This window comes from Bombina bombina, chromosome 2, assembly GCF_027579735.1.
Source record: "Bombina bombina isolate aBomBom1 chromosome 2, aBomBom1.pri, whole genome shotgun sequence".
NCBI classification, from domain to species: domain Eukaryota; kingdom Metazoa; phylum Chordata; class Amphibia; order Anura; family Bombinatoridae; genus Bombina; species Bombina bombina.
Genome location: NC_069500.1, coordinates 154,130,116 through 154,154,561, shown reverse-complemented (window position 1 = coordinate 154,154,561; position 24,446 = coordinate 154,130,116).

The window sequence follows — 24,446 nt, the reverse complement described above, 5'->3', positions numbered from 1 at the left end:
ATTTACACTAATTTGGTAAATTTGTGGATGTATTTTTAGCACAAAAAAAGGCAAATTCTGCAGGTCATTGTGTAATCTTTAGCCTTGACACAGCTACGCAAGGGCGATGTCCTTATACAAATTTGTAATAAAAACACTGCTTTGTTTATGTAATGATTTGTTTGTTCACCTACTAAAAAACTGTTTCAATACTGTCAGTGCATTAAATAAGGCTTTACACCTCACAGTATATAACACTGATCTACAACAAACATTTTATAACAAGTTTATTCTCTCCCACCTCTCTCCTCTTTATTCCACCCTAAATGCATCTGCCAGGCTAATCCACCTCTCTCGACGCTCTGTTTCTGCTGCACCTCTCTGTGAGTCCCTTCACTGGCTCCCCATTCACAGCAGAATTAAATTCAAAATGCTCACCCTGACCTACAAAGCCCTCACCAACGCTGCCCCACCCTACCTGTCCTCACTCATCAACAAATATACTCCAGCCTGCCCCCTAAGTTCCAACAATGACCTGCTCCTTGCGTCCTCTACCATCACCTCCTCTCATGCTAGACTACAGGACTTCTCTCGTGCAGCACCAACCCTCTGGAACACACTTCCTCGAGCTGTCAGACTCTCCCCTAACCTCTCCTCCTTTAAACGTTCCCTAAAGACCTTTTTGTTCAGGGAAGTTTATCACCCGACTCATTAACAAACTTCACTTACCCAACAAGTTACCCTCATCTATCTCCTCACTAATATCATTCTCACCTGTTTCCCATCCTCCTACCATCTAGATTGTAAGTTCCCACGGGATTAGGGCTTACAATTCCTCCTGTATTTGCCTGTAAAATGTTGTCTCGTATTGTTTCGGATTAGGGCCCTCAATTCCCCCTGTATTTGTCTGTAAAATGATGTCTCTTATTGTATTGTTTTTGCATTGTACTTTTATCCTTGTACCCATGGGCACCGCTACGGAATCTGTTGGTGCTTTACAAATAAAGAATAATAATATTCAGGCTAGAATATGTTTCTAAAATACATAAACCTGTTGTATATTGTGTTGCTTTAGTTGTATATTTCTCCCAGGAGGAAACCAGTTGTGATTAATGCATTAGAAGAATATTAAAAGGATATGATAAAAACATAAATAAAATGCATAGCGCTAGAATACGAGTGGAGCGCAATATTGCACTTATACAAGCACGATATTTGCGCTCCACTCAGAAATACCACTGCACGGAAATGTGCACTGATATTACAAGTACAGCTCAATCTAAATGCGACCTCGCATTGCCGCAAGCCGAGCGTGCTTCCAAAGGCTGCAATGGGAACCTGATTTTCGTGCCGGCAGCCACAGCAAACAACCTAGCGCAGCGCAGGGGGCAATTTGTGCAGTGTTAGCCAGCAAAACATTAATATATATGTATGTGCTTATACACATATATTTGTGTGTTTATGTCTATGTGTGAGTGTGAATATATATGTGTGTATATTTGTATACACATACATGCATATAAAGTTATATTAACACATAAATATACAGTATATGTATACTATGTATACATATATATTTATAGAGAAAACACAGTCCCCCATTGACCTCCATGTAAAGGCACTTTAGGTGCCGTTTTTCTTTCTAACACCCTCATCTCCTCACTTTAACCCCTTATAACTGCTTCATGCAGATTTTTTTTTAAAAAAAGCTCATATTTATATTTTATTTTAATTCACTGTCCTCTTTATTTTGGGGGGCAATTGGGGCAACTTTTTATTTTTAACCAGAGGTCTGACCTTTACAGGCGCTCGTTAAGATAGCACTCCACTTATAATCTGGCCCATAATGCTAGAAGATGGAAGTGGTCACTGCTTGGCATAAAATTCTAAAGGAATTCCCTGGTATCAGATGTCCTGACAAAGATTCAGAATTGCAAACTTTTTTTTTTTAGGTGTTTCATAAATTTATATTATAAATAGTTTAATATATTATGTAATATATAAAAGAGCTGTTGTGCTTCCTTTTTGCTTAAAAGAAGATTGAACTGTTGTCCATGTGAAAGGGCACTATTTAAACATGTCTAACCTTTATATTTTTTTATTACAGATATTTTAAAGGAACAGTAAAGTTGAAATTAAACATTCATGATTCAGATAGAGCTTGCAATTTTTAAACAACGATACAATTTACTTTTATAATCAAATTTACTTTGTTCTGTTATCCTTATTGAAGATTAAACCTAGGTAGGCCGATAGGAGCTTGCGTTTATGTTTAGCAGTCTATGGCAGCAGCATTTGCAACATTGTATAAGACTGCAATAAACAATGTTACAATTTATTGTGTTTATGAATTGTTTTTAATGAGCCTGAAGTAATTTAGTCGGTTTCTAGCAAATTATAATAACAGGCTGATGATATTAATCCCTAGGTGTGCACATAGAGTGTTTGTAGAAGAAACAGTTGCCTCGTGCCAACCCAGCCCTTCATTCCAAATACATTATTTACATATGAATCTGTCACCTGGCAGCATCCAGAACCTTGTTGTGCCTGCACCAATAAAATATTATAGTTCACGGATTTACAACATTTTCACACAATAAAACAAACAAATGCAGTGCTAATTAAAGGGTCATTAAATAAGTTGGGATAGAGACAAAATATATCTAATTTTTAAACATTTTTTTTATGCAAACTATTTTTAATTAATTAGCCATTTTAGGATATGCACAGATCTCAACCTGTTTTATGTTTTTATGCCCCCCCCCCCCCAAGTAATTTAGCATCAATATGCCTGCCTAATGCTATTGATTTTGGTAATGAAAATAAAAGCATGCATAACAATAGCAAAATTACTAGGTTAGCACAATAAGTATAACCTTGTTCTGTGTAGATTTAGGGCTAGATTACAAGTGGAGTGCTAAGGTGCTCAATAATATAAACCAGCTAGACCTTGTGGTAACAATTAGCTCTCCAAAAATTTACTAGAGATTAGATCTCTGGTTAATTTTCTAAAAGTGCCCCAAATGCCCTCAAAATAGAGGGAATTATAGTTTATATATATATATATATATATATATATATATATATATATATATATATATATATATATATATATATATATATATATATATATATATATAAAGTTAGCATTTTTTTTTAAATAACTTCACTAGGCCGTTTTAGGGCTTTAAAGTTGATGGAAGTGGAGTGTTTGAAAGAAAAAAAAAACGGCCATGCAAAGTGCCTTTACATGCTTAAATACATTTATATATTTATATGTTAATATGTGTATTTATTTTACACTTATTAATACATACAAATAAATGTATATGTTCATATATATTTAAAAATGCTGCCCATCACTGTGGGAGGTTCTGATGCTGTCTCTGACGGCATCAGAACAAGGCTCCTATTGGAACCTATGGAAACACGCTTTTGTGAGTGCAATGCTTCCTAGCATTGTCAACGCGAGCTTGCATCCGCATTGCAATTTGCTTGCAATACCAGTACACATTATTATGCGCTGGTATTACAAAGTGGAGTTCTAATATTGCTTGCACACAGGCGATATTTAGAGATCCACTTGTAATCTAGCCCTTAGTGTTTTTTATCCCATGAATCTTATTTGTTGGAGCTGTAGGAAAATGTGATTTGTTTTTTAATAAAATGTACACAATGGGCCCCATGTATTAACTAGCGTGCGGATAAGCTTCTCAATTTGACAAGTTGTCATTGCACCTTCGCTGAATACAGGCAGCGAATCTATTCGTCCATTGGCCCATATGCATAATTACACACTCCCTTCACTCATGCGACTGTCAATCACAGAGAGACGAGCAAGCTGTAGTTGATTGCTCTTCGGAGGTGGCGAAGAGTGTTAAAAGCATGGAATGCTATATATAACACCTATGTTCAAGCACACATATGAAAAAACACACACGTTCCAGCAACCCTTCTTTCATGTCGTCTACGGACCCTTCTCCTCCCATAACTTGTGAAGCAGCATATAGTGTGGTTATAAGCAGCACACAGGGATAATGAGACATTGCTGACTGTAGGGAAAGAGGAGAAAAATGCATATCTTGTTTGCCTAATGATGTGCCATTGTGTTGCTGTAAAATAACACATCAGCTAAGTCTAAACATTTTTTAAATATATTAACATCCATTTTTTTTTTTAATGGTTTATCATTGGTGAAAAAAAACTCCACCCACCATTTGCCTTACTTGGAAGAGCCAATCTGGGCTTTAGCCTGCAGGCAACAAGGTTAGTCTTGGTCATAATGTTACTATAAAGAACATTGTTTTGCAGCTGTTATCAGCTAAAGTCACTTAGGGAAAGATGTAGCAGGGTTAGCAGGCTGCATTTTAAAGGCACGGAAACCCTCTTAAAAACCTTTCATGATTCATATAAAACATGCAATTTCTCCTGTTAAGTGTGGTCAGTCCACGGGTCATCATTACTTCTGGGATATTAACTCCTCCCCAACAGGAAGTGCAAGAGGATTCACCCAGCAGAGCTGCCATATAGCTCCTCCCCTCCACATCACACCCAGTCATTCTCTTGCACCCAACTAATAGATAGGATGTGTGAGAGGACTGTGGTGATTATACTTAGTTTTATACCTTCAATCAAAAGTTTGTTATTTTATAACAGCACCGGAGTGTGTTGTTCCTTCTCTGGTAGAATTTGAAGAAGAATCTACCTGAGTTTTTTGTATGATTTTAGCCGGCGTAGTTAAGATCATATTGCTGTTCTCGGCCATCTGAGGAGTGAGGTAAACTTCAGATCAGGGGACAGCGGGCAGGTTAACCTGCAAAGAGGTATGTAGCAGCATATTATTTTCTGACAATGGAATTGACTGAGAAAATTCTGCCATAACGATATAATGTAAGCTCAGCCTTAAATGCAGTAGTAGCAACTGGTATCAGGCTGTCATGTATGTATATTTACACTTCAGTATTCTGGGGAATGGCACTTCACTGGGATAATACTGTATGCATAAGACTTTAGCCTAATTTGCAGTGACTAGCAACAGGCTTTCTAATGACAATTCATTTATTTGATGTTAAACGTTTTTTTGCTGGCATGTTAAATCGTTTAATTTTCTGAGGTACTGGGAGAAAAAATGTTTTGGGCACTGTTTTTTCCACTTGGCATTCGTTTTATTTAATTTAAGACCGTTTACTGATCTCCCTCACTGTTGTGTGTGAGGGGGAGGGGCCTATTTTGGCGCTTTTGCTACGCATCAAAAAATTCAGTCAGAAGTCTCTTGTCTTCCCTGCATGATCCGGTTCGTCTCTACAGAGCTCAGGGGTCTTCAAAACTTATTTTGAGGGAGGTAATCACTCACAGCAGAGCTGTGAGATTGTAACTGACTGTGATAAAAAACGTTTATTTCTGTACTTTTTTTCTGCTATTCAGGGTTAGTTATCCATTACTAATGGGGGCAATCCTTTGCTAAAATTGTGTTTTTTCCGGAAAGAATTTGATGTTATAGTTTCTCAAGTTTATTATTTCTCAACTGTCATAACTTTTTCTGTGCTTCTTAAAGGCACAGTACGTTTTCATATTATTTGTAAATTGCTTTGAAAAGTATTTCCAAGTTGCTAGTTTATTTGCTAGTGTGTTAAACATGTCTGATTCAGAGGAATATCTCTGTGCTATATGTGCTAAAGCCAAAGTGGAGCCCAATAGAAATTTATGTACTAATTGCATTGATGCTACTTTAAATAAAAGTCAATCTGTACAAATTGAACATATTTCACCAAACAACGAGGGGAGAGTTATGCCGACTAACTCGCCTCACGTGTCAGTACCTGCATCTCCCGCTCGGGAGGTGCGTGATATTGTAGCGCCGAGTACATCAGGACGGCCATTACAAATCACATTACAGGATATGGCTAATGTTATGACTGAAGTTTTGGCTAAATTACCAGAACTAAGAGGTAAGCGTGATCACTCTGGGGTGAGAACAGAGTGCGCTGTTGATAATAGGGCCATGTCTGATACTGCGTCACAGTATGCTGAACATGAGGACGGAGAGCTTCAATCTGCAGGTGACGGTTCTGATCCCAATAGAATGGATTCAGACATTTCTAATTTTAAGTTTAAACTCGAAAACCTCCGTGTACTGTTAGGGGAGGTATTAGCAGCTCTGAATGATTGTAACACCGTTGCAATCCCAGAGAAATTATGTAGGCTGGATAGATACTATGCGGTACTGGCGAGTACTGACGTATTTCCTATACCTAAGAGGCTTACAGAGATAATTACTAAGGAGTGGGATAGGCCCGGTGTACCCTTTTCCCCCCCTCCTGTGTTTAGAAAAATGTTTCCAATAGACGCCACCACACTGGACTTATAACAGACGGTCCCTAAGGTGGAGGGAGCGGTTTCTACTCTGGCTAAGCGTACCACTATCCCGGTGGAGGATAGCTGTGCCTTTTCAGATCCAATGGATAAAAAAATTAGAGGGTTACCTTAAGAAAATGTTTGTTCAACAAGGTTTTATATTGCAACCCCTTGCATGTATTGCGTCTGTCACGGCCGCGGCCGCTTTCTGGTCCGAGTCCCTGGAAGAGACTCTTGACTCAATAACTATAGATGAGATTTCAAACAAGCTTAAGACACTTAAGCTAGCTAATTCATTTATTTTGGATGCCGTAGTACATTTAACTAAACTTACGGCTAAGAATTCCGGATTCGCCATTCAGGCACGCAGAGCACTGTGGCTAAAATCCTGGTCAGCTGACGTTACTTCTAAATCTAAATTACTTAACATACCTTTCAAAGGGCAGACCTTATTCGGGCCCGGGTTGAAAGAAATTATTGCTGACATTACAGGAGGTAAAGGCCATGCCCTGCCTCAAGACAGAGCCAAACCTAAGGCTAGACAGTCTAATTTTCGTTCCTTTCGTAATTTCAAAGCAGGAGCAGCATCAACTTCCTCTGCACCAAAACAGGAAGGAGCTGTTGCTCGCTACAGTCAAGGCTGGAGACCTAACCAGTCCTGGAACAAGGGCAAGCAGGCCAGGAAACCTGCTGCTGCCCCTAAGACAGCATGAATTGAGGGCCCCCGATCCGGGAACGGATCTAGTGGGGGGCAGACTTTCTCTCTTCGCCCAGGCTTGGGCAAGAGATGTCCAGGATCCCTGGGCGTTAGAGATCATATCTCAGGGATATCTTCTGGACTTCAATTCCTCTCCCCCAAAAGGGAGATTTCATCTGTCAAGGTTGTCAACAAACCAAATAAAGAAAGATGCGTTTCTACGCTGTGTACAAGATCTTTTACTAATGGGAGTGATCCATCCGGTTCCGCGGTCGGAACACGGACAAGGGTTTTACTCAAATCTGTTTGTGGTTCCCAAAAAAGAGGGAACTTTCAGGCCAATCTTGGACTTAAAGATCCTAAACAAATTCCTAAGAGTTCCATCGTTCAAAATGGAAACTATTCGGACAATTCTACCCATGATCCAAAAGGGTCAGTACATGACCACAGTGGATTTAAAGGATGCTTACCTTCACATACCGATTCACAAGGATCATTACCGGTATCTAAGGTTTGCCTTCCTAGACAGGCATTACCAGTTTGTAGCTCTTCCATTCGGATTAGCTACGGCTCCAAGAATCTTCACAAAGGTTCTGGGTGCTCTTCTGGCGGTACTAAGACCGCAAGGAATTTCGGTAGCTCCGTACCTAGACGACATTCTGATACAAGCTTCAAGCTTTCAAACTGCCAAGTCTCATACAGAGTTAGTACTGGCATTTCTAAGGTCGCATGGATGGAAGGTGAACGAAAAGAAGAGTTCTCTCTTTCCACTCACAAGAGTTCCCTTCTTGGGGACTCTTATAGATTCTGTAGAAATGAAGATCTACCTGACAGAAGACAGGTTAACAAAGCTTCAAAATGCATGCCGTGTCCTTCATTCCATTCAACACCCGTCAGTGGCTCAATGCATGGAGGTAATCGGCTTGATGGTAGCGGCAATGGACATAGTACCCTTTGCACGCCTACATCTCAGACCGCTGCAATTGTGCATGCTAAGTCAGTGGAATGGGGATTACTCAGACTTGTCCCCTACTCTGAATCTGGATCAAGAGACCAGAAATTCTCTTCTATGGTGGCTTTCTCGGCCACATCTGTCCAGGGGGATGCCATTCAGCAGGCCAGATTGGACAATTGTAACAACAGACGCCAGCCTACTAGGTTGGGGCGCTGTCTGGAATTCTCTGAAGGCTCAGGGACAATGGAATCAGGAGGAGAGTCTCCTGCCAATAAACATTCTGGAATTGAGAGCAGTTCTCAATGCCCTTCTGGCTTGGCCCCAGTTAACAACTCGGGGGTTCATCAGGTTTCAGTCGGACAACATCACGACTGTAGCTTACATCAACCATCAGGGAGGGACAAGAAGCTCCCTAGCAATGATGGAAGTATCAAAGATAATTCGCTGGGCAGAGTCTCACTCTTGCCACCTGTCAGCAATCCACATCCCGGGAGTGGAGAACTGGGAGGCGGATTTCCTAAGTCGTCAGACTTTTCATCCGGGGGAGTGGGAACTTCATCCGGAGGTCTTTGCCCAAATTCTTCGACGTTGGGGCAAACCAGAGATAGATCTCATGGCGTCTCGACAGAACGCCAAGCTTCCTTGTTACGGGTCCAGATCCAGGGATCCGGGAGCGGTTCTGATAGATGCTTTGACAGCACCTTGGACCTTCGGGATGGCTTATGTGTTTCCACCCTTCCCGATGCTTCCTCGATTGATTGCCAGAATCAAACAGGAGAGAGCATCGGTGATTCTAATAGCGCCTGCGTGGCCACGCAGGACTTGGTATGCAGATCTAGTGGACATGTCATTCTGTCCACCTTGGTCTCTGCCTCTGAGACAGGACCTTCTGATCCAGGGTCCCTTCAAACATCAAAATCTAATTTCTCTGAAGCTGACTGCTTAGAAAAACCACGTTTTGATAAAATCAAGCGTTCAATTTCCGAGTCAGTAATTGATACCTTAATACAGGCTAGGAAGCCTGTTACCAGAAAGATTTACCATAAAATATGGCGTAAATACTTATATTGGTGCGAATCCAAGAGTTACTCATGGAGTAAGGTTAGGATTCCTAGGATATTGTCTTTTCAACAAGAAGGTTTAGAAAAGGGTTTATCCGCTAGTTCCTTAAAGGGACAGATTTCAGCTCTGTCCATTCTTTTACACAAACGTCTGTCAGAGGTTCCGGACGTTCAAGCTTTTTGTCAGGCTTTAGCTAGGATCAAGCCTGTGTTTAAAACTGTTGCTCCACCATGGAGTTTGAACTTAGTTCTTAATGTTTTACAGGGTGTTCCGTTTGAACCCCTTCATTCCATTGATATCAAGCTGTTATCTTGGAAAGTTCTGTTTTTAATGGCTATTTCCTCGGCTCGAAGAGTCTCTGAGTTATCTGCCTTACATTGTGATTCTCCTTATCTGATTTTTCATTCAGACAAGGTAGTTCTGCGTACTAAACCTGGGTTCTTACCTAAGGTGGTCACTAACAGGAATATCAATTAAGAGATTGTTGTTCCATCTTTGTGTCCTAATCCTTCTTCGAAGAAGGAACGTCTTCTACACAATCTAGATGTAGTCCGTGCCCTGAAATTTTATCTACAGGCAACTAAGGATTTTCGACAAACGTCTTCCCTGTTTGTCGTTTATTCTGGTCAGAGGAGAGGTCAAAAAGCTTCGGCTACCTCTCTCTCTTTTTGGCTTCGTAGCATAATACGTTTAGCCTATGAGACTGCTGGACAGCAGCCTCCTGAAAGAATTACAGCTCATTCTACTAGAGCTGTGGCTTCCACTTGGGCCTTTAAGAATGAGGCTTCTGTTGAACAGATTTGCAAGGCTGCAACTTGGTCTTCTCTTCATACTTTTTCCAAATTTTCCAAATTTGACACTTTTACTTCTTCGGAGGCTGTTTTTGGGAGAAAGGTTCTTCAGGCAGTGGTTCCTTCCGTATAAAGAGCCTGCCTGTCCCTCCCGTCATCCGTGTACTTTAGCTTTGGTATTGGTATCCCAGAAGTAATGATGACCCGTGGACTGACCACACTTAACAGGAGAAAACAAAATTTATGCTTACCTGATAAATTCCTTTCTCCTGTAGTGTGGTCAGTCCACGGCCCGCCCTGTTTTTATGGCAGGTCTAAATTTTTAAATTATATTCCAGTCACCACTGCACCCTTTGGCTTCTCCTTTCTCGTTGGTTCTCGGTCGAATGACTGGGTGTGACGTGGAGGGGAGGAGCTATATGGCAGCTCTGCTGGGTGAATATATATATATATATATAAAATAAATAAATTGAAACCATGAAAGAAAAATAAAGCATCACAATTATTTATCCCATATATGGACAAAAAAAAGGATTCTAATTGTCCTATAAACTGTATATAGAAGTATACATTGGTGCACTGAATGAAACATAAACTGTATGTAGAAGTATACATTGGTGCACTGAATGAAACCTAAACTGTATGTAGAAGTATACATTGGTGCACTGAATGAAACATACACTGTATGTAGAAGTATACATTGGTGCACTGAATGAAACATACACTGTATGTAGAAGTATACATTGGTGCACTGAATGAAACATAAACTGTATGTAGAAGTATACATTGGTGCACTGAATGAAACATAAACTGTATGTAGAAGAATACATTGGTACACTGAATGAAACATAAACTGTATGTAGAAGTATACATTGGTGCACTGAATGAAACATAAACTGTATGTAGAAGTATACATTGGTGCACTGAATGAAACATACACTGTATGTAGAAGTATACATTGGTGCACTGAATGAAACATAAACTGTATGTAGAAGTATACATTGGTGCACTGAATGAAACATAAACTGTATGTAGAAGTATACATTGGTGCACTGAATGAAACATAAACTGTATGTAGAAGTATACATTGGTGCACTGAATGAAACATAAACTGTATGTAGAAGAATACATTGGTACACTGAATGAAACATAAACTGTATGTAGAAGTATACATTGGTACACTGAATGAAACCTAAACTGTATGTAGAAGTATACATTGGTGCACTGAATGAAACATACACTGTATGTAGAAGTATACATTGGTACACTGAATGAAACCTAAACTGTATGTAGAAGTATACATTGGTGCACTGAATGAAACATACACTGTATGTAGAAGTATACATTGGTGCACTGAATGAAACATAAACTGTATGTAGAAGTATACATTGGTACACTGAATGAAACATAAACTGTATGTAGAAGTATACATTGGTACACTGAATGAAACATAAACTGTATGTAGAAGTATACATTGGTACACTGAATGAAACATAAACTGTATGTAGAAGTATACATTGGTACACTGAATGAAACATACACTGTATGTAGAAGTATACATTGGTACACTGAATGAAACAAACTGTATGTAGAAGTATACATTGGTACACTGAATGAAACATAAACTGTATGTAGAAGTATACATTGGTACACTGAATGAAACATACACTGTATGTAGAAGTATACATTGGTACACTGAATGAAACATAAACTGTATGTAGAAGTATACATTGGTACACTGAATGAAACATAAACTGTATGTAGAAGTATACATTGGTACACTGAATGAAACATAAACTGTATGTAGAAGTATACATTGGTGCACTGAATGAAACATAAACTGTATGTAGAAGTATACATTGGAACACTGAATGAAACATAAACTGTATGTAGAAGTATACATTGGTGCACTGAATTAAACATAAACTGTATGTAGAAGTATACATTGGTGCACTGAATGAAACATACACTGTATGTAGAAGTATACATTGGTGCACTGAATGAAACATAAACTGTATGTAGAAGAATACATTGGTACACTGAATGAAACATAAACTGTATGTAGAAGTATACATTGGTACACTGAATGAAACATAAACTGTATGTAGAAGTATACATTGGTGCACTGAATGAAACATACACTGTATGTAGAAGTATACATTGGTGCACTGAATGAAACATACACTGTATGTAGAAGTATACATTGGTGCACTGAATGAAACATAAACTGTATGTAGAAGAATACATTGGTACACTGAATGAAACATAAACTGCATGTAGAAGTATACATTGGTACACTGAATGAAACATAAACTGTATGTAGAAGTATACATTGGTGCACTGAATGAAACATACACTGTATGTAGAAGTATACATTGGTGCACTGAATGAAACATACACTGTATGTAGAAGTATACATTGGTGCACTGAATTAAACGGATGTTTGACTAAAACAACTTGTGTTCATTGAGTGATAGAGACAACTCCAATAGCTGTATTGGGGGATAGGAGAGACCTTCGCAGGAACACAAAAGCATCTGTTGTCAGGCTGAAAAGTGTTTGGCTTTCTTAAAATAACTTATTTGATAGCTGTGATTTCTGGGATTAGAATTACAAGAGTAAATTACATTACACAAAGTGTTATATAAAATGTATTTTGCAGAATGTTTGTGCACTTTAGTCACTGTGTTTATAGTCTGATGCACATGCAACAATGGTGGGTGTGTGGTGTTATAATTGATTTTAATTTATATTCAAATAAAGTCTTTATTGAGATTTTATAACATACATATTGATAATTTGTACAGTTTTCAGCAAAATCTTTCTTTATTTTATTAAACAAACACGTTGTTATAGAGTTTATTTTCATTACTATGTTAGCATTAACGTTAAACAAACAAAAAAAAGGGATAAATGAGCAGGCATTGTAAACATTAAGGGTCTAGGTTGACATTTCAGGCTATAATAGTATTACCAAGTGGCATATTCGGTTGTAGTTGGATAGATAAGTATAGGGTTCTGAGAAAGGCATATACTTAAAGGGATAGGAAAGTCGAAAATAAACTTGCACGATTTAGAAAAAGCATGTCATTTTAAGAAATGTTTAAATTAACTTCTATTTTCAAATGTGCTTTGTTCTTTTGGTATCCGTTGTGCAAAAAAGAATATGCAGATATCCTACACCACTGTGTACTAACTGCTGATTGGTGCCTGCACACATTTGTCTCTTGTGATTGGCTAACTAGGTGTGTTCAGCTAGCTGTAAATAGTGCAGTTCTGTTCCTTCAGCAAAGGATAACAAGACAATGACGCAAATTTGATTAAAGAAGTACATTGAAAAGTCATTTAAAATTATATGTTCTATCCAAATCATGTAAGAAAATTTTGTGTGTTTTTTTTTTTTTTTTTTTTTTTTTTATAATCGCATTTTAGATTGAGAGGTTTTGGGTAAATCAGAGAGACTGGTGGGCAAATTCATGTGTGCTCCGGCTGTGAAATCATTATCAGAGGGGTGGATCCGTTGTAGTACATGGATGAGGTAGGGCATAGCATGGGCAGTGATCTGGTGGTGCAGGGTGTGACTAAGTGATTCCTGGTTTCAAATAAAAATGGTTAGTTCATAAGATAGGGCTGAAGGAGGGACTGTGCTCTTAAATTGTTACAAGATTCAGGAATGTTGGGAACTGTTCTAACAATCCCAATCATTTATGATGCTTACTTAACTTTATGGCACTAACCCATATATATGTTCCAAAAAAATGTCCATCTGTGCCAATAATTAGCAGTTGTATCAATCTTAGTAGCTAGCAAGAATTCAAGAACTACCCACATGTTTATAGGAACCATAAAAGGACATTTGTTTACAAATATATGTAAAATAATCCAAAAACTGTAATTCTAGGATCCATCACTCACTCACAGGATTTGTCAAGAACTGATCTATGTAATGATACAATGTATTCACAGCTTTATTAATAATTACATTACAAAGATTATTTGCCTTTAATAGTTACATGTGCTCTACCCATACAAAATAAACTCCTACCTCACAGTCAGATGGCTAATATTTACCTACTAGGAAAGGTCCCTAGCCCACCCAGTGCAGAAACAAAAGCCCTATCCACCTCAAACCAAAAAGAGAGGGAGAATCTTCCTACTGCATCTCCTGTGGATCCCCAGGAAGAAAACCAAGTCCTAAAAAGCCATATCTTGCCCCACAATGACACTGCCCTCTATCAACAAAATAAAAGGAAAACACCAAAGATCACCAAAGAGTGTACCGTGGCTAAATGGAAAAGCCTCTCCTTGTGCTGGGCTTTTCTATACTACTCTTCATCACTGCTCTGAACACTATTTTATTGCACTATTAAAGAGATTCCTTTCATTTACTGTGTATTTAACTCCTTCGAAAAGGGTTAAACATGTCAAAGTCGCACGCCTATTCTGCTGCAGGCGATGATACAGCCAGTGATTGGAGCATAATAATTGTGCTCCTTCTCCTGATTGGCCCAACAGCTGTGTCTGGAGTGGAACAGGACCACACATTTTGTCTATGGTTTTAAGCCCTTTGCAGGTGTTAATGATTTGTTTAAAGATAAATAAATGATTTAGCTAAAAAGAGCATTTTTTCACTAGAATGTCCCTTTAGTGCCACAGAGGGTTGCAGTGTATTATGATGTAATAAATTGCAGACCACTGTTATTTCTGCATGAATAACCTCATGCATGGTCTTCTGTGTGTAACAACGCACTAGACTGAATCATCAGGATCTTTGGGGATTGCATGTTTAAATAGAGCAGATGGTTTGGCTGAGGTACAGGATTTTATATTGATGAAAAGTATTTTACAGATCCCTCTGCTGTGTTCTTTCCCTTTATGACAAGTATTTGTTCTAATAGGCTATTACAGGGTTGTGGAAATGATTCATTACATTTTAATGTATCAATTCCAATGCAAACGCATGATGCTGATTAAGCAAGAATAAAATATCTTGTATGTTTTATGGTTCCTAACTAGCTGAGCTTGCTAATCATTCCCTTTCACGTTGGCTTTATATTCTAAGTCTAAAAAAATTCTACCAGTGTTAAAATGATCTGATGTATTTTGATGTCAGTATACAGCTGGTCCTTAAAGGAGCAGTATACACCAATTTCCATTTAACTGCATGTAATAGACACTACTAAAAAGAATAATATGCACATATATAAAAATGAAGTATAAAACCTTTTAAAACCTTACTTAGAAGCTCCCAATATAGCACTGTTGATGGATTAGCCTGGGACACCCACTGAAAGGGGCTGAGAGCAGAACCTCCCCCCTTCCCTGCATATGAAAAGACCCATTATCCAAAACAGAAGCAGTCTGAAGTAAGTAAGCAAAACTATACATTGTTACAAAAACACTCCCAGATAGGCTATATAAATGGATCATCTACAAAACATCTAGTGTACAATGTCTACACTTTAAGGTTTGATTGCTCATTGGCTGATAAGCAGAACACTAGCTGTTTCATTGGAGGACAATGAAACCTTACATACATAAAGGAAAAAAAGTACACCGCACATGCAGATTGCAAAAATTCATCTATTCAATTTGAAATTAAGTTTTAAATGTTTGTTTAATGGTGTCAGAAAACCATTTTAACTCAAAGGAATTTATATGCATTCACCAAGTTTGCAAAAGGTCTGAACATTATTTTTAATCTATATATTTGTTCTAGTGATTAATCTCAGAACTGGCTACTTCTTGGTGCATAGAATGAGTTCCACTGTAAAGGACGCCGATACCACCAACACGCCTTTAATACCTTACAGAACAAATAAATTAAAGGCATGCACTACTGGAAGCAAGCTGTGATTGGTGGCTGAACATATGTGCCTCTTGTTATTGGCTTACCCAATAAGGACTAGATTACGAGTGGATCACTATTTATTGCTCCGGCTCACATGCTAACGGCGCTCAACTTACTTCGTCTTTTTGTGCACTTTAGATACCGCACTTATTATAGGTTGAAAGTAAAAAATTTTTGCTCGCACGCTAACCCGACGTCTGCAAAAAGTCGAAGTTAGAAAATTGCGACCACGTTAATGAATTCTGTCATAGATTTAAATGAAGCACAAAAAGAGGGAAAACAAGACGCACAAACCCGATTTGTTCTTCACCTAGCAGAATATGTTCTAATTATTCATAAATACATATCTATCTATCTATATATATTTGCGTGTTCTTAAAGTGAATGTAAACTTTATTGAATTAAAGTGCCCCTGTTTTTAAGAGTATTATTTGATACTGGCCTTTAATTCATTAAAGTTTTTATTCACTTTAAGAATACACAAATAATGCTTTTATTTCACCCGTGGTTGGCACAGATATTTAAAAATCTTTGAGGGTATATGCTGGTGGAAGACTATTCTGCTAGTCAGTTTTCACTAAAGTTTTCTATTGAGTGAATCTAATTTAAAAGATACACCAGCACACGCACACACACCAGGCAACCGGGGGGGTGAAAGTAACGTTTGATTCCTGTCTTCATCTGTCCAACAACAGCTTAGAAACTGACGTCACAGAGCTCTTTACCATTTATTTGCCTGTAAAAACAAAATCTGAATGTCATTACTTCCCTATAGGGAAACAACTGCAGTTATGCTAACAAATGGTGGCCTGGTATAAATTATTCTTATTTGCTGTGAAATATAACATTGTGGAGCGGTATAGCTTTTTTAATTCTTAGTGGCAATGAATAAATGAATTTAACTGTATAGTTGTGGTTTAGAGAGAGCAGGAATTCAAGATGCAATTTTCAATAAAGTGTTTATATCCAATAAAAAACAGAATGGGAAAAACTCTGCCCTTTACAGTGGAACTCCTTATACATGCCAGTTTTGCTCACAATAATAGTTTGATCAGTTTAAGAGCTCCTATTTTATATATGTTCCTTACCAGATAAGCTAAATAACATTCAAGAAGATTTTCAAGGGGTATTTTCCTGGATTGGAAAATACTACAAATTTTTCTATGAAAAGCATAGTTTTAATTATGAAGTTTGCAATGCAGTGCATAGATGCTCTTACATACATTACCATACACGCTGATTTGATCTATAAATATGTCTGTTTAATAGTATACATTGCTTTTAAGATTTACCGTCCGTAGAAGCCATGCGAAAGCTAAAATATATATTTTGACCCCTGAGAGGGCTGCATTGCAGAATCCAACAATGCTGTAACTCCTTTCATACCTTTTTGTTTTCAATAAAAACATGAGCAGTAATAACATTGAAGATATTTTATGACTTTTGTTTATTTACACCGTTTCATCAGATTTTGTAAAGATTGTAATAGCAGTGACACATTTTTTTTTAATTGTATCTTTGCGCTCACATGTTTTATCATGTGTTGCAGGAATAAACTCTGTTTATAGGTTTAGTATGTTTTGTGTGTGTATGTGCTTATATGTGTATATATAAAACACACAGAGAAAGTCCAGTACTCACTTGCAAGCTCTCAGTTAAGATTAAAAGCAAAACTGGAAGAGTTAGTTACCGCATATGGCTAAATGGGACAAGCCCAGGTACCACGTCAAAGTCCCTAATACAGCCCTACAAATGAAAGCTCTCAATCAAACAAACTGGGAACAAGTCGAGAGTGCACAGACTAATGTAATCACGATAGACATATACAAAACACGGAAGGGGACTGCACTCTGACTGTACTGGGTATACATCCTATGACCCTGCAACATGCTCAGCCCTGGGTGCTCACTGGCACTCACAGGAAGCTGTGCTGTTCCCAGAGTCACAGGCAGTTAACCCCAGACAGGTCTGGGTGCAAGGCCATAGGGCAAATTACACAACAAATTAATACAACACACAGAGAAAGTCCAGCACTCACAAGCACTCGGCTAAGAATAAAAGCAAAACTGGAAGAGTTAGTTACCGCATCTGGCCAAATGGGATAAGCCCAGGTACCACATCATGTAATGTGTGTGTGTATGTGTGTATATATATATATATATATATATATATATATATATAAGATATTATGTTTTTATCTAAAAATTATAGGCTTCTATGTTCTTCTAATTAGCTGCATATCTAAAGTTCTCAAACAATTCCCCCCCCCCCCCCCCCTGTTTTGATGTTTTTAATAGAGACATATAATTACAGCATTGCATAATTACCAGAGTACATGTTTGTTACAATTATCCATACTAAGGATATCTTCTTTGGCAGAGGCTGCTATTGAGATACTTACTTCCAATTTATATAACCTTGAGTGCTTTAAAAGGAATCTTTAGAAATAGGTACTGGAAACTGAATAGCTTAAGTACAATGATTTAGGAGGGTAATTATGACTGTTTGTTAAAAAATATATATATATATATATATATTTTAGAATACTTCACTTATTAAAAGAACACGAACGTCTAATATTTTTATACAATGCTTAGATTTAAAATGTTGTTTTTTTTCCCTATAAGATTTTAACATTTAAATGTGAATTGAAAATAACAAAAATCCAATAAATAGATCGCTGGTTTTCAAACTGGTCCTCAGGCCTCCCCAACAGGCCAGATTTTCAGGATTACCTTGGTTGAGAGCAGGTAAATAACCATGTTTATTAGTCAGCTTATTATTTCACTTGTGCTCCAGTTCAGAAATCCTCAAAATGTTGCCTTTTAGGGAGGACAGGTTTTGCAACCAGTGCAATAGATACAATTTATATGAAGATTGATTGATTATTAAATTTAAATGGACAACTATGCTCAGCTCCACTGTTTCCTATCTATATTTGTTATCAATATAAATCTAGTAATATTATTAAGGAATTTTAAAATATATTAAACTATCCACACAAAAAAATAAGTAATTTACCTCTAATAATGCACAATTTGCAGACTGCCCCCTTATTTCCGTTCTTCTAAGGCTTCAATACAAGGTAATCGGAGAGGTAAAAAGTATATTAATATAACTGTGTTGGTTATGAAAAACTGGGGAATGGGTAATGAAGGGATTATCTATTGGCTAGATTACGAGTTGTGCGTTAGGCTTAAAAAACAGCGTTGGCCGGTCCCAACGCTGCTTTTTAACGCTCGCTGGTATTAAGAGTCTAACTTAAATATAATTAAAATAAATATAAATAAAATAACTATCATTAACTAAATTATTCCTGTTTAAAACAAAATACTTACCTGTAAAATAAACCCTAAACTAGCTACAATATAACTAATAGTTACATTGTAGCTATCTTAGGTTTTATTTTTATTTTACAGGCAAGTTTGTATTTATTTTAACTAGGTAAATAGTTATTAAATAGTTATTAACTATTTAATAACTACCTAGCTAAAATAAATACAAAGTTACCTGTAAAATAAAACCTAACCTAAGTTACAATTACACCTAACACTACACTATAATTAAATTAATTCCCCAAATTAAATACAATGAAGTACAAAAAAAACAAACACTAAATTACAGAAAATCTAATCCCTCTAACAAAATAAAAAAGCCTCCCCAAAATAAAAAAAAGCCCTACCCTACACTAAATTACAAATAGCCCTTAAAAGGGCCTTTTGCGGGGCATTGCCCCAAAGTAATCGGCTCTTTTACCTATAAAAAAAAAATGCAACCCCCCCAACATTAACACCCACACAGCCAACCCTACTCTAAAACCCACCCAATACCCCCTTAAAAACCTAACACTAACCCCTTAAAGATCACCTTACCAGGAGAAGTCTTGTCCTGGCTTCGTTGAGGACTTCTGCCCAGTTGGGTGAAGTCTTCATCCAAGCCAGGCGAAGTGGTCCTCCAGACGGGCAGAAGTCTTCATCCAGACGGCATCTTCTATCTTCATCCATCTGGCGCGGAGCAGGTCCATCTTCAAGACACTTACCTTTTAAGTGACGTCATCCAAGATGGCATCCCTTCAATTCCAATTGGCTGATAGAATTCTATCAGCCAATCAGAATTAAGGTAGAAAAAATCCTATTGGCTGATGCAGTCAGCCAATAGGATTGAAGTTCAATAATATTGGCTGATCCAATCAGCCAATAGGATTGAACTCGCATTCTATTGATGAAGATAGAAGATGCCGTCTGGATGAAGACTTCTGCTCATCTTGAGGACTACTTCGGTTGGGTGAAGACTTTTCCCAGTAAGGTGATATTCAAGGGGTTAGTGTTAGGTTTTTTTAAGGGGGTATTGGGTGGGTTTTAGAGTAGGGTTGGTTGTGTGGGTGGTGGGTTTTAATGTTGGGGGGATTTGTAATTTTTTTTACAGGTAAAAGAGCTGATTACTTTTGGGCAATGCCCCGCAAAAGGCCCTTTTAAGGGCTATTTGTAATTTAGTGTAGGGTAGGGATTTTTTTATTTTGGGGGGGGGCTTTTTTATTTTGTTAGGGGGATTAGATTAGGTGTAATTAGTTTAAAAACATTGTAATTTGTTTATTATTTTCTGTAATTTAGTGGGTTTTTTTGTACTTTAGATAATTTTATTTAATTGTGTTTAGTTTAGGGAATTAATTTAATTATAGTGTAGTGTTAGGTGTAATTGTAACTTAGGTTAGGTTTTATTTTACAGGTACTTTTGTATTTATTTTAGCTAGGTAGTTTATTAAATCGTTAATAACAATTTAGTAACTATTCTACCTAGTTAAAATAAATACAAACTTGCCTGTAAAATAAAAATAAAACCTAAACCAGATACAATTTTATTTTATAATTTCTTTTATAGGTAAGTATTTAGTTTTAAATAGGAATAATTTAGTTAATTATAGTAATTTTTAAGTTAGGGGGTGTTAGGGTTAGACTTAGGTTTAGGGATTAATAAATTTAGAATAGTGGCGGCAACGTTGGGGGCGGCAGATTAGGGGTTAATAAATGTAGGTAGGTGGCGGCGATGTTAGGGCCGGCAGATTAGGGGTTAATAATATTTAACTAATGTTTGCGAGGCGTGAGTGCGGCGGTTTAGGGGTTAATATGTTTATTATAGTGGTGGCGACGTTGGGGGCAGCAGATTAGGGGTTAATAAATGTAGGTAGGTGGCGGAGCCATGGGGGGTGGCAGATTAGGGGTTAATAAATATAATGTAGGCGTCGGCGATGTTGGGGGCAGCAGATTAGGGGTTCATACTGTAAGTATAATGTAGGTGGCGGTGGTGTCCGGAGCGGCAGATTAGGGGTTAATAATTATAATATAGGTGTCGGCGATGTCGGGGGCGGCAGATTAGGGGTTAATAAGTGTAAGATTAGGGGTGTTTAGACTCAGGGTTCATATTAGGGTACTAGGTGTAGACGTAACTTTTGTTTCACCATAGGAATCAATGGGGCTGCGTTAAGGAGCTTTACACTGCTTTTTGGCAGGTGTTAGACTTTTTTCAGCCGGCTCTCCCCGTTGATTCCTATGGGGAAATCGTGCATGAGCATTTTACACCAGCTCACCGCTAACGTAGGCAGCGCTGGTATTGGAGTGCGGTAAGGAGCAGATTTTTGCTCAACGCTCACTTCTTGTCTGGGTTGTAAAAATCCATAATTCCAGCGCTGTCTGTAAGTGAGCGGTGAGCATAATCTGCTTGTTAGCACCGCACAGCTCAAAACGAAAAACTTGTAATCTAGCCGTATCTTTTTAAAGAATAAAAATTCTGGATTAGACTATCCCTTTAAGTAAATCACTGACTGAATTATTAAATAAAGCTGGGCTTTTGCCCTACTAATACTCTAAAGTATGGATTTGGACGTAGATCATTACAGATATTTTAGGTAATTAAGGTTGATTTTTCTACAAATCCAGATAATTTGGTATCTAGTAATACTGAAATGAATGCTTGTTTAAAGCTAAGTAACTTTGACCTATATTCAAAATCAGATTTTATACCACCAACTAATTATCATCTAAAAATATTAGTGAGTTAAGGCATAAAATCAAAACACAAAAGTTTTTTTTTAATTATAATTTAACTCAAGATGAGCAACGTTAAAATGATCCTGAAATAATAACAAAACCAGCCGATATATTGATTATCTAACAGAAATTAAGTGAGGTAAATGTATATGATAAATTAGAAAATAATCTATTAAATGAGATTAAAATTTTGATCAATGAAATTGTGAATAGAGCCTATGGCAAGAATATAATTGATAAAACAATTAAATAATTTGATTTAAAAATAAGTGCATTACTCCAGTAACAGATGTATTACCAAAAATCCACAAATATTTAAGACACCCTCAATGTTGTTCAATTGTTGCTAGTGTGGATTCAGTTTTTCAAATATAACTATATTCCTTGATACATTTCTGAAACCAATTGTAACAAAATTACCTTCTTTTCTTGAAGATTCCACTCAGTGAAATAATAAATTAAAACAACTAGAATTATGAGATGAAAAATTTATACTAGTCACTTTAGATGTTAATTTATATTCCGCCATACCACACTTGGGAGGATTAGACGTGGTGAAAAAGTAATTGGATACATTGGAAAGGTATAAAAATTAAAAAAATATGATTTCTCTTGTAAGGTGTATCCAGTCCACGGATCATCCATTACTTGTGGGATATTCTCCTTCCCAACAGGAAGTTGCAAGAGGACACCCACAGCAGAGCTTCTATATAGCTCCTCCCCTAACTGCCATATCCAGTCATTCTCTTGCAACTCTCAACAAAGATGGAGGTAGTAAGAGGAGAGTGGTAAAATATAGTTAGTTTTTTCTTCAATCAAAAGTTTGTTGTTTTCAAATAGTACCGGAGTTGTACTATTTTATCTCAGGCAGTATTTAGAAGAAGAATCTGCCTGCGTTTTCTATGATCTTAGCAGCTTGTAACTAAGATCCACTGCTGTTCTCACATATGTCTGAGGAGTGAGGTAACTTCAGAGGGAGAATGGTGTGCAGGTTATCCTGCTATAAGGTATGTGGAGTTTTAAGTTTTTCTAGGGACTAGAAAATGCTGCTGATACCGGATTAATGTAAGTTAAGCCTAAATACAGTGATTTAATAGCGACTTGTATCATGCTTACTATCAGAGATATATACTCTTATAAAATGGCAATATAAAATGTTTGCTGGCATGTTTAATCGTTTTTAAATATGCTTTGGTGATAAAACTCTATTGGGGCCTAATTTTTTCCACATTGCTGGCTTGATTTTTGCCTAGAAACAGTTTCCTGAGGCTTTCCACTGTTGTAGTATGAGTGGGAGGGGCCTATTTTAGAGCTTTTTTTGCGCAGTTAAAATTACAGACAGACACATTCAGCTTCCCTCAGCAGTCCCCTGCATGCTATAGGACATCTCTGAAGGGCTCTAAAGGCTTCAAAAGTCGTTTATTGAGGAAGGTAGGGCCACAGTAGAGCTGTGGCAGTTGTTGTGACTGTTTAAAATACGTTTATTTTGTTTTTTTGATCCGTTTTTTGCATTAAGGGGTTAATCATCCATTTGCAAGTGGGTGCAATGCTCTGCTAACCTATTGCATACACTGTAAAAATTTCGTTTTTATTTACTGCCTTTTTTTACTGTTTTTCAAATTTTGACAAAATTTGTTTCTCTTAGAGGCACAGTACCGTTTCTCCAACATTGGTGTGTCCGGTCCACGGCGTCATCCATAACTTGTGGGAATATTCTCTTCCCCAACAGGAAATGGCAAAGAGCACAGCAAAAGCTGTCCATATAGTCCCTCCTAGGCTCCGCCCACCCCAGTCATTCTCTTTGCCGTTGCACAGGCAACATCTCCACGGAGATGGTGAAGAGTATGTGGTGATTAGTTGTAGTTTTTTATTCTACTATAAAGAGTTTGTTATTTTAAAATAGTGCTGGTATGTACTATTTACTCTGAAACAGAAAAGGATGAAGAGTTCTGTTTGTGAGAGGAATATGATTTTAGCAGCAGTAACTAAAATCGTTTGCTGTTTCCACATAGGACTGTTGAGATGAAATAACTTCAGTTGGGGGAAACAGTTAGCAGACTTTTCTGCTTAAGGTATGACTAGCCATTTTTCTAACAAGACTGTGTAATGCTGGAAGGCTGTCATTCCCCTCATGGGGACCGGTAAGCCATTTTCTTAATCAAACAGAATAAAGGGCTTAATGTGGGCTATAAAACTGGTAGACATTTTTATGGGCAAGATCGATTGCTTTATTTGGGCCTTTTATAAAGATTGATGTTGATATTCACACTTATAAAATTTGGGGAACGTTTTTTAACGTCAGGCACTGGTTTAGACACCTTTTCAGTCAGGAAGGGCCTTCCCTGTAGTAGGCTGAGCCTCATTTTCGCGCCATTACTGCGCAGTTTCTTTTGAGAGCAGGACATGCAGCTGCATGTGTGTGGGTCTGAAAGTATTTGAAAAGGTTCCTAGAAGGCTTCATTTGGTATCGTATACCCCCTGGGTTTGGTAAAGTCGCAGCAAAGGCTGTAGCTGGGACTGTAGAGGGGTTAAAACTGTAACCGGCTCCGGTTTCTTCATTTTAAGGGTTAAAGGTCTCAAATTTAGGGTGCAATGCTTTGAATGCTTTAAGACACTGTGGTGAAAATTCGGTTAAATTTGAACAATTCCTTCATAGTTTTTCACATATTCAGTAATAAAGTGTGCACTGTTTAAAATTTAAAGAGACAGTAAC